General features: G+C 42.6%; 1 long non-coding RNA gene across 1 annotated transcript; it reads left to right on the plus strand.

Moving 5' to 3' along the window:
- The first annotated feature begins 839 nt into the window (after nucleotides 1–839).
- On the plus strand, nucleotides 840–5,975 carry LOC123130701 (uncharacterized). Its single transcript, XR_006463994.1, has 3 exons — nucleotides 840–878; nucleotides 5,744–5,821; nucleotides 5,890–5,975. It is a non-coding gene; the product is annotated as an uncharacterized lncRNA (long non-coding RNA).
- The last annotated feature ends 6,157 nt before the right edge of the window (nucleotides 5,976–12,132 follow it).

Consider the following 12,132-nt stretch of genomic DNA (forward strand, 5'->3'; position numbering starts at 1 on the left):
AGGAAAAGCCTACCACCCGAAGAGCGGCAAGCACTCCTAGCTCAGCGTAAAGCAAGCTACGCAGCCAAACGAGATACCCTCTATAAGGATTCTGTCGCAATGCAGTGCCCTAAAGGTTCGTTGGTGGGACATCTATCATCAAGCTCTTATGTCTTTAGCTGCCCAAGTACGCTGGCGCAAACTTCTGCTACGGTTCAAGGTAATTCTCACATACACATTCGTTTATCTCACCAATTTTTTCAAAGGTTGAGCCGGTATTTTACACTATAATTGAAATAACAGGTAATCTTGAAAGCATACCTAAAGCGGTGGAAGAGGATCACATAGTTTTCACTAACACAGGTATGCTTATGGTGTGGATGCCTTCTTTTCATTACTGATTATATTATAATTTTTTCAAAGGTTGAGCCGGTATTTTACACTATCATTGAAATAACAGGTAATCTTGAAAGCATACCTAAAGCGGTGGAAGAGGATCACAGAGTTTTCACTAACACGGGTATGCTTATGGTGTGGATGCCTTCTTTTCATTACTGATTATATTATAACACACATTCAGAACCATCCTTATAATTAGAATGGACAATTCATTATTGGCTCCCAATGGCTTCATATGTCTAGGTTCCCCAACAGAAAGCTTTGTTGCGGACGATAATCAGTCTGAAGAAGAAGATGATGAGTACTTCATATTTGCTAGCAGAGGTATTGCCAATGTCGTGGATGCCTTACTTCCCTACATGTATTGCACAAAAACTGCAAGACCTATATAACACTATTCATCTCATGTATATGTAGGCGATGATGAAGACTATGATGACATGATGGATGCATTTACAGTAGTTCCTGATCCATATGATCGTGTCTACGAGAATATACCTGTAAGTACTCACACGCTGGCACCTAAACCTGATTGCAAGCATTGTGGTGCAAAGAGGTTCCAGTATGAGACAAATGGATTTTGTTGCTGGTCTGGAAAAGTTAAGTTGGCACACTTAGAACCACCCTTGGAACTTAAAATGCTATACACAAGTTCAGATCCCAATGCCGTGCATTTTAGGGATAACATTCGATACTTCAATGGACACTTTTCATTCACTACCCTTGGAGTCAGTCTGGACAACAGATACACAAACATGAAGTCAGGAGTCTATACGTTTCAAGCTCACGGTTAGATTTACCACAACATCTTCTCATTTGGTCCAACTCAAGATGGGCCAAAGCATTTGGAACTCTACTTCTATGATGATGATCCCGGTTTACAACATAGGTTTCGGCGCTCCCCGAACCTAGACCGAGATGTCATTCGAAGGCTTTTTGACATCCTGAAGCATAATCCTTATTCTGAAACATTTAGGAATCTAGGTGGATTCGATGACCTTGAGGAATACCATATTGAACTGAACACCGACATGAGGTTGGACCAATGGAGGTATAATGTGCCTATATCATCAGAGGTTGCAGCTATTTGGGTTGAGGGTAGTGAACTCTGTAAGTACTTTGAGCGTAGCATAGTATTGTTCGGCAACGACAACAAGAGATATAGCATCCAACCATATTATGGATGTTATGATCCGTTGTCTTACCCTTTATTCTTCCCAAGAGGGGAGATTGGTTGGCATCCTGAAATCCCAAAGAATGGTGTCAGCTTGAATGAGATGCTTCAGTCCCGTCGCAGTGGTCGACAGAGTCTAGGTAATTCATATAATGAAAATAACATGTGTTAATGTTGTTTATCCTCATTGTACTTACTTTTCCTGATTCCCAATATTGTCCTTTTGTTATCTCTCATTTTATAGGTTCATATACAAATAGTCGATTATGCGTCTCCGTTAGAGACTACTATTGCTACAAATTTCAAATGCGTCGTGGTGTATTTAACACCATGCTATACGGTAAACGACTATTCCAACAATATGTGGTTGATATGTACATCAAGGTTGAAAGCTCAAGATTGGACTATATAAAAAACACCAGAAACAAATACGTGCTGATCTATACCAAGGTGTTGTCGATAGCCTTCAAGCTGGGGAAAACCGTGCGGATGAAGTGGGCAAACGGACTATAGTTCCTTCATCATTTATTGGGGGAAGAAGAGATAGGAGACGAAGATACCTTGATGCCATGGCCTTGGTGCAAAAGTATGGGAAGCCAGATATTTTTTAACCATGACTTTCAACCCTAATTGGGATGAAATAATTAGTGAGCTAGAGCCTGGACAAACCCCACAGGATCGTCCTGATCTTATTGTACGAGTATTTCGAGCAAAGTTGGAAGACCTCAAGATACAACTTTTTAAAAGGCACATTCTTGGTAAGGTAGCAGCATATGTGTATGTAGTTGAGTTCCAGAAAAGAGGTCTACCACATGCTCATTTCCTCCTAATCATGGAGGGGAGGTACAAGCTAACATGCCCAGAGCAATATGACTGTCTCATATCTGCTGAATTGCCAGACAAATCCAAGTATCCTGAGTTGTACAAAATGGTCGTGAAGCACATGATGCATGGCCCGTGTGGAGTCCTAAACCCCAAGAACGTGTGCATGCAGAAAGGTAGCTGCAAGAACTATTATCCATGACCATTTAATGTGTCAACCCTTCAGGGAAAGGACTCATATCCCATATATAGGAGGAGAGATGATGGACGCCGTGCAAAGGTACGTGGCCAAGAGTTAGACAATAGGTGGGTTGTTCCATATAATCCTTACCTACTAAGAAGGTATAATTGCCACATCAATGTCGAGGTTTGCTCAAGCATAAAAGTTGTAAAGTACCTCTTTAAATACATATATAAGGGGCATGATCGAGCATCTGTTTCTATCGACGAGGTGGATAGTGATAGGAACATTGATGAGATAAAGCAATACCGAGATTCCAGGTGGGTTACTCCACCAGAAGCATTATGGAGGATATATGGTTTTGACCTTAGTCAGATATTTCCATCTGTTAGACAACTCCAACTCCACATCCCTAATATGCACATGGTGTCATTTCCAGCGGGCGCAAATCTGAATGATGTCCTCTCTCAAGAAGGAGCTTCCAAGACCATGCTAACTGAGTATTTTGAGGCAAACAAGAAATATGAGTTGGCTCGAGGAATTTTATATAAGGATTTCCCATCTTATTTTGTTTGGATGTCAGGTGGAAAGTATTGGAAAAGGAGGGATGAACGCACACAGATTGGGAGAATTGTGTCTGCACATCCAGTTGAAGGGGAGAGGTATTATCTTAGAGTGCTTCTAAACCATGTCACAGGTGCTACATCCTTCCAAGACCTTAGAACAGTGAATGGTATTGTTTACTCGACATTCCGTGAAGCTGCTGAAAGGAGGGGTCTTATCGAGTCAGATAATACTATCAACGAGTGTCTTGATGAGGCTAAGGTTTTTCATATGCCATCTTCCCTTCGGAGGCTATTTGACACTATATTGGTCTTTTGTGAACCCAGCAATGTGCATGGCCTATGGGACAGACACATGGAAGCTATGATAGAAGACTATCGACTAACACAAATGTGCCCCCATGCCGTTGAGCAGATGGCGTTATTAGATATAAAGAATATGCTTGAATCGATGGGTAAGGACATATCATCATTCCCTCTCCCAGAAATTGACAAGTCATATGATGCCTCGGATAATGAGGCTAGGGAGATCATAGAGGAGTCCACGATAGAGGTGGACCCAGAACACCTTGGCTTGTCATCTTTCCTAAACCCAGAACAGAGATATGCATATGATGAGATACTTGCGACTATCAATAGTGGCCAAGGAGGTGTGTTCTTTGTTGATGGACCCGGAGGCACGGGAAAGACTTATCTGTACAAAGCACGACTTGCAAAAGTACGTGCCGAGGGTAAAATAGCTATTGCAACAGCGACATCAGGCGTTGCTGCATCCATCTTGCCTGGAGGGAGGACTGCACACTCAAGGTTTAAAATACCATTGAACACTGAAGACGGTGGGGTCTGCAGTTTCACCAAGCAAAGTGGGACAGCTAAGCTTCTTATGAGGGTGTCCCTCATAATTTGGGACGAGGCCTCCATGACAAAGCGGCAGGCGGTCGAGGCCCTTGACAATAGCATGAGGGACATCATGGCTCGACCTGACCTGCCGTTTGGTGGAAAGACAATTGTGTTTGGGGGAGACTTCAGACAAGTGCTTCCTGTTGTTCGTAAGGGAACAAGGTCCCAAATAACTAACGCGACGCTGCGTAAGTCTTACCTTTGGGAGAATACGAGACAACTAAGACTTGTGCGTAATATGAGGGCTCAGAGAGATCCATGGTTTGCTGATTACCTTCTTCGTGTTGGGAATGGCACTGAGGATACCGTGGATGATGATTACATACAACTTCCAGATGAGATTTGTGTACCATACACCAGCGATGCCACTGATATTGATAAGCTTATTGAAAGTGTTTTCCAGATGACCCTAGAAGAAAACCTCTTGGATCCAAATTACATAACGTCCCGAGCAATTTTGTCAACTCGGAATGAGTACGTTGACAAGATTAACATGAAAATGATTGAGAGGTTTCCTGGGAAGGAAATGATATACTACAGTTTTGATCACGCGGAGGATGATCCACACAACTACTACCCTGCAGAATTCTTGAATTCATTAACACCTAATGGGCTACCTCCCCATATCCTAAAGCTGAAAATTAATTGCCCTATTATATTGTTACGCAACATTGACCCAGTGAGCGGTTTGTGCAATGGGACGAGGTTCATTGTCCAAGGATTCATGAGGAATGCAATAGATGCTGAGATTGTGTTGGGCCAGCATGCTGGTAAGAGGGTGTTCCTTCCTCGAATTCCTCTTTGCCCATCAGACGATGAGATGTTTCCATGTAGGTTCAAGAGGAAGCAGTTTCCAGTTAGACTTAGCTTCGCTATGACCATTAACAAGGCACAAGGACAAACTATACCAAATGTTGGTGTATACCTCCCTGAACCGGTATTTTCACACGAGCAGCTCTATGTTGCTCTTTCTAGAGCTACATCTGGAAGTAATATGAAGATTCTTACTGTACCGGATAAAAAAAGGAAGGCCAGTCCAACCCCACTGCAAATATTACAAAGAACATAGTCTACAAAGAAGTTCTCAGCATGTAGTCCAAGGTATAAATCACTCAAGTACAATTTGGTTGCCGTAAAAATTATATCTATCTAACTAGGGTCATGTGGAGGATTTACGGAAAGACAACTTAGATACTTGCTTTAGTGTTCATGATTTTTTGTAACAATAATTATATGTGTGTTTGAATTGTTTTTAGTAGTTTCCTTTGTTACTCCCTTTGTTAAAAATAATAATAATAATTCAAACAATGCCGACAGCAGGTTGCTTTGTCATCAACACATTTCATTTGGTTGGTAGCTCCACATCCAATTTTTAGGGCACACCCTGAATATTTGTTTCCTTTCTGTCTGTTATTGGCATTTTGTTTTTCTTCGCAGAAACCTGGTTGATGTAAGAAAGTTACAAGTAGTCCAATACTAATATTTTTGTATCTACATGCATGTGCACTCACCCCTTCTAAATACATATGATTCAAAAACATCTTTTACTTAACAATTTGTTTCTTTGCTTCTGTACAAAATGTACAAGTGTTGTTCATTGTTTTTTCCTTTGCCTAAATATACTACAGAGTACATACCCTCTACAAGCTCCTTGTTTTTTCGTTTGTCTAAATATACTACAGACCATCATATATATGCAGTACTGATTACCTGATTTCCTTTTAGGTGAGAAGATGGATGAAGCCAGAGCTCGAGGGCCAACATTGTTAGCATAGATGGTTTTGAGCAAACGACTAAAAGAAGGTCCTGGGGATCCAAACAATGTAGTTTTGTGTGTTTGTCAGTTCCTAACATCTTGAGCAACCTTGCAGAAAGGAGCTCTTTGAGGACTGTTGTGACATAGATCCAGCAAGCTGGTGATGGTGGTGCAGGAAGTGTATGGGCGTCGACATGGCTGAAACCCCATGGTCATGAGACTAGCGATGTAGTCGTCGTTGTCCTTTTTGTGCTCTCCTGTGTTGGTCTATTTTGGGATTCTGTGTACAATATCTTTTTTTCTGTATGAGAGTTAACTGCAGTTTGTCAGGTTACTGGTTGACGATGCTCTTGTTCATGTTACCAAGGATGATGTGGGGAGTAGTTGTTTACGCACGTTGGGTTTGGGTGGCTAATGCTCAGCCCGTATGGTGTGTGTATGTGCGTGTGTGTATTGGGTTTGGGTGGCTAATGCCCAGCCCGTATGGTGTGTGTATGTGCGTGTGTGTAATACTGAAAAATTCTATATTGTTTGCATTTACTATTCATTTGGATATATGTAAGCTCGGGAACATAATTGAATATTTGGAAAAGCATATTGATAACATACATGGGATGACCCAACATACGTCAATCTGAACACATGCATAGTTATTCTGTGCAACGCACGGGCATCTTACTAGTATCAGAAATGCTACAGAGCTCCCACTCACTTTCTTGTAAATACAGTCTTCTCCAAAAGTCTGTATAAAACCATATGCTTTGATCACACTATCAAAACGTTTATTCCAACTCCGAGAGGCTTGCACCAGTCCATAAATGGATCGCTGGAGCTTGCACACTTTGTTAGCTCCCTTTGGATCGACAAAACCTTCCGGTTGCATCATATACAACTATTCTCCCAGAAATCCATTCAGGAATGCAGTTTTGACATCCATTTGCCAAATTTCATAATCATAAAATGCAACAATTGCTAACATGATTCGGACAGACTTAAGCATCGCTACAGGTGAGAAAGTCTCATCGTAGTCAATCCCTTGAACTTGTCGAAAACCTTTTGCAACAAGTCTAGCTTTATAGACAGTAACATTACCATCAGCGTCAGTCTTCTTCTTGAAGATCCATTTATTTTCAATGGCTTGCCGATCAACGGGCAAGTCAACCAAAGTCCACACTTTGTTTTCATACATGGATCCCATCTCAGATTTCATGGCCTCGAGCTATTTTGCGGAATCTGGGCTCACCATCGCTTCTTCATAGTTCGTAGGTTCATCATGGTCTTGCAACATAACCTCCAGGACAGGATTACTACACCACTCTGGTGTGGATCTTACTCTGGTTGACCTACGTGGTTTAGTAACAACTTGATCTGAAGTTTCATGATCATCATCATTAACTTTCTCACTAATTGGTGTAGGTGTCACAGGAACCGGTTTCTGTGATGAACTACTTTCCAATAAGGGAGCAGGTACAGTTACCTCATCAAGTTCTACTTTCCTCCCACTCACTTCTTTCGAGAGAAACTCCTTCTCTAGAAAGTTTCCGAATTTAGCAACAAAAGTCTTGCCTTCGGATCTGTGATAGAAGGTGTATCCAATAGTTTCCTTTGGATATCCTATGAAGACACATTTCTCCAATTTGGGTTCGAGCTTATCAGGTTGAAGCTTTTTCACATCAGCATCGCAGCCCCAAACTTTAAGAAATGACAACTTTGGTTTCTTGCCAAACCATAGTTCATAAGGCGTCGTCTCAACGGATTTCGATGGTGCCCTATTTAACGTGAATGCGGCCGTCTCTAAAGCATAACCCCAAAACGATAGCAGTAAATCAGTAAGAGACATCATAGATCACACCATATCTAGTAAAGTACGATTACGACGTTCAGACACACCATTACGCTGTGGTGTTCCGGGTGGCGTGAGTTGCGAAACTATTCCACATTGTTTCAAATGTACACCAAACTCGTAACTCAAATATTCTCCTCCATGATCAGATCGTAGAAACTTTATTTTCTTGTTACGATGATTTTCAACTTCACTCTGAAATTCTTTAAAAAATTTCAAACGTTTCAGACTTATGTTTCATTGAGTAGATATACCCATATCTGCTTAAGTCATATGTGAAGGTGAGAAAATAACGATATCCGCCACGAGCCTCAACATTCATTGGACCACATACATCTATATGTATGATTTCCAACAAATCTGTTGCTCTCTGCATAGTACCGGAGAACGGTGTTTTGGTCATCTTGCCCATAAGGCACGGTTCGCAAGTACCAAGTGATTCATAATCAAGTGGTTCCAAAAGGCCATCAGTATGGAGTTTCTTCATGCGCTTTACACCGATATGACTCAAATGGCAGTGCCACAAATAAGTTGCACTATCATTATCAACTCTGCATCTTTTGGCTTCAACATTATGAATATGTGTGTCACTACTATCGAGATTTAATAAGAATAGACCACTCTTCAAGGGTGCATGACCATAAAAGATATTACTCATATAAATAGAACAACCATTATTCTCTGATTTAAATGAATAACCATCTCGCATCAAACAAGATCCAGATATAATGTTCATGCTCAATGCTGGCACCAAATAACAATTATTTAGGTCCAATACTAATCCCGAAGGTAGATGTAGAGGTAGCGTGCCGACCGTGATCACATCGACTTTGGAACCATTTCCCACGCGCATCGTCACCTCGTCCTTAGCCAATCTTCGCTTAATCCGTAGTCCCTGTTTCGAGTTGCAAATATTAGCAACAGAACCAGTATCAAATACCCAGGTGCTACTGCGAGCATTAGTAAGGTACACATCAATAACATGTATATCACATATACCTTTGTTCACCTTGCCATCCTTCTTATCCGCCAAATACTTGGGGCAGTTCCGCTTCCAGTGACCAGTCTGCTTGCAGTAGAAGCACTCAGTTTCAGGCTTAGGTCCAGATTTGGGTTTCTACTCCTAAGCAGCAACTTGCTTGTTATTCTTCTTGAAGTTCCCCTTCTTATTCCCTTTGCCCTTTTTCTTGAAACTAGTGGTCTTGTTGACCATCAACACTTGATGCTCCTTCTTGATTTCTACCTCCGCAGCTTTCAGCATTGCGAAGAGCTCGAGAATTGTCTTATCCATCCCTTGCATATTATAGTTCATCACGAAGCTCTTGTAGCTAGGTGGAAGTTATTGGAGAATTCTGTCAATGACACAATCATCTGGAAGATTAACTCCCAATTGAATCAAGTGATTATTATACCCAGACATATTGAGTATATGCTCACTGACAGAACTGTTCTCCTCTATCTTGCAGCTATAGAACTTATTGGAGACTTCATATCTCTCAATCCGGGCATTTGCTTGAAATATTAACTTCAACTCTTGGAACATCTCATATGCTCCATGACGTTCAAAACGTCGTTGAAGACCCGATTCTAAGCCGTAAAGCATGGCACATTGAACTATCGAGTAGTCATCAACTTTGCTCTGCCAGACATTCTTAACGTCGTCAGTTGCATCAGCAGCAGGCCTGGGACCCAGCGGTGCTTCCAGGGCGTAACTCTTCTATGCAACAATGAGGATAATCCTCAAGTTATGGACCCAGTCCGTGTAATTGCTACCATCATCTTTCAACTTTGCTTTCTCAAGGAACGCATTAAAATTCAGCTGAACAACAGCACGGGCCATCTATCTACAATCAAACATAAACAAGCAAGATACTATCAGGTACTAAGTTCATGATAAATTTAAGTTCAATTAATCATATTACTTAAGAACTCCCACTTAGAAAGATATCCCTCTAATCCTCTAAGTGATCACGTGATCCAAATCAACTAAACCATGTCCGATCATCACGTGAGATGGAGTAGTATTAATGGTGAACATCAATATGTTGATCATATCTACTGTATGATTCACGCTCGACCTTTCGGTCTCCGTGCTCCGAGGCCATATCTGTTATATGCTAGGCTCGTCAAGTTAAACCTGAGTATTCCGCGTGTGCAACTGTTTTGCACCCATTGTATTTGAACGTAGAGCCTATCACACCCGATCATCACGTGGTGTCTCAGCACGAAGAACTTTCGCAACGGTGCATACTCAGGGACAACACTTATACTTTGATAATTTAGTGAGGGATCATCTTATAATGCTACCGTCAATCAAAGCAAGATAAGATGCATAAAAGATAAACATCACATGCAATCAATATAAGTCATATGATATGGCCATCATCATCTTGTGCTTGTGATCTCCATCTTCGAAGCACCGTCATGATCACCATCGTCACCCGCGTGACACCTTGATCACCATCGTAGCATCGTCGTTGTCTCGCCAATCTTATGCTTCCACGATTATCGCTACTGCTTAGTGATAAAGTAAAGCATTACAGCGCAATTGCATTGCATACAATAAAGTGACAACCATATGGCTCCTGCCAGTTGCCGATGACTCGGTTACAAAGCATGATCATCTCATACAATAAAATTTAGCATCATATCTTGACCATATCACATCACAACATGCCCTACAAAAACAAGTTAGACGTCCTCTACTTTGTTGTTGCAAGTTTTACGTGGCTGCTATGGGCTTAGCAAGAACCGTTCTTACATACGCATCAAAACCACAACAATAGTTTGTCAAGTTGGTGTTGTTTTAACCTTCGCAAGGACCAGGCGTAGCCACACTTGGTTCAACTAAAGTTGGAGAAACTGACACCCGCCAGCCACCTGTGTGCAAAGCACGTCGGTAGAACCAGTCTCGCGTAAGCATACGCGTAATGTCGGTCCGGGCCGCTTCATCCAACAATACCGCCGAACCAAAGTATGACATGCTGGTAAGTAGTATGACTTATATCGCCCACAACTCACTTGTGTTCTACTCGTGCAAATAACATCAACACATAAAACCTGGGCTCTGATACCATTGTTGGGGAACGGAGTAATTTCAAAAAAATTCCTACGCACACGCAAGATCATGGTGATGCATAGCAACGAGAGGGGAGAGTGTTGTCTACGTACCCTCGTAGACCGGAAGCGAAAGCGTTTAGCACAATGCGGTTGATGTAGTCATACGTCTTCACGGCCCGATCGATCAAGCACAGAAACTACGGCACCTCTGAGTTCTAGCACACGTTTAGCTTGATGACGATCCCCGGACTCCGATCCAGCAAAGTGTCGGGGAAGAGTTCCGTCAGCACGATGGCGTGGTGACGATCTTGATGTTCTACCGTCGCAGGGCTTCGCCTAAGCACCGCTACAATATTATTGAGGATTAAGGTGGAGGGGGCCACCGCACACGGTTAAGAGAACGATCACGAAGATCAACTTGTGTGTCTAGAGGTGCCCCCCTGCCCCCGTATATAAAGGAGCAAGGGGGAGGGGCGGCCGGCCAGGAGGAGGCGCGCCAGGGAGGAGTCCTACTCCTACCGGGAGTAGGACTCCCTCCTTTTCCTTGTCCAACTAGGAGAGGGGGAAGGAAGGGAGAGAGGAGAGGAAGGAAAGGGGGGCGCCCCCCCTCCTTGTCCAATTCAGACTAGAGGGGGAGGGGGCATGCAGCCTGCCCTGGCCGCCCCTCCTCTTCTCCACTTTGGGCCCATGAGGCCCATTAACCCCCGGGGGGGTTCCGGTAACCCCCCGGTACTTTGGTTTTATCCGAAACTTCTCCGGAACACTTCCGGTGTCTGAATATAGCCGTCCAATATATCAATCTTTATGTCTCGGCCATTTCGAGACTCCTCGTCATGTCTGTGATCATATCCGGGACTCCGAACAATCTTCGGTACATCAAAATATATAAACTCATAATGAAACTGCCACCGTAACGTTAAGCGTGCGGACCCTACGGGTTCGAAAACAATGTACACATGACTGAGACACGTCTCCAGTCAATAACCAATAGCAGAACCTGGATGTTCATATTGGCTCCTACATATTCTACGAAGATCTTTATCGGTCAGACCGCATAACAACATACGTTGTTCCCTTTGTCATCGGTATGTTACTTGCCCGAGATTCGATCATCGGTATCTCAATACCTAGTTCAATCTCGTTACCGGCAAGTCTCTTTACTCGTTTCATAATACATCATCTCGCAACTAACTCATTAGTTGCAATGCTTGCAAGGCTTATGTGATGTGCATTACCGAGAGGGCCCAGAGATACCTCTCCGACAATCGGAGTGACAAATCCTAATCTCGAAATACGCCAACCCAACATGAACCTTTGGAGACACCTGTAGAGCTCCTTTATAATCACCCAGTTACGTTGTGATGTTTGGTAGCACATAAAGTGTTCCTCCGGCAAACGGGAGTTGCATAATCTCATAGTCATAGGAACATGTATAAGTCATGAAGAAAGCAATAG

The sequence above is a fragment of the Triticum aestivum genome, chromosome 6A (genome assembly GCF_018294505.1).
Source record: "Triticum aestivum cultivar Chinese Spring chromosome 6A, IWGSC CS RefSeq v2.1, whole genome shotgun sequence".
Lineage (NCBI taxonomy): Eukaryota > Viridiplantae > Streptophyta > Magnoliopsida > Poales > Poaceae > Triticum > Triticum aestivum.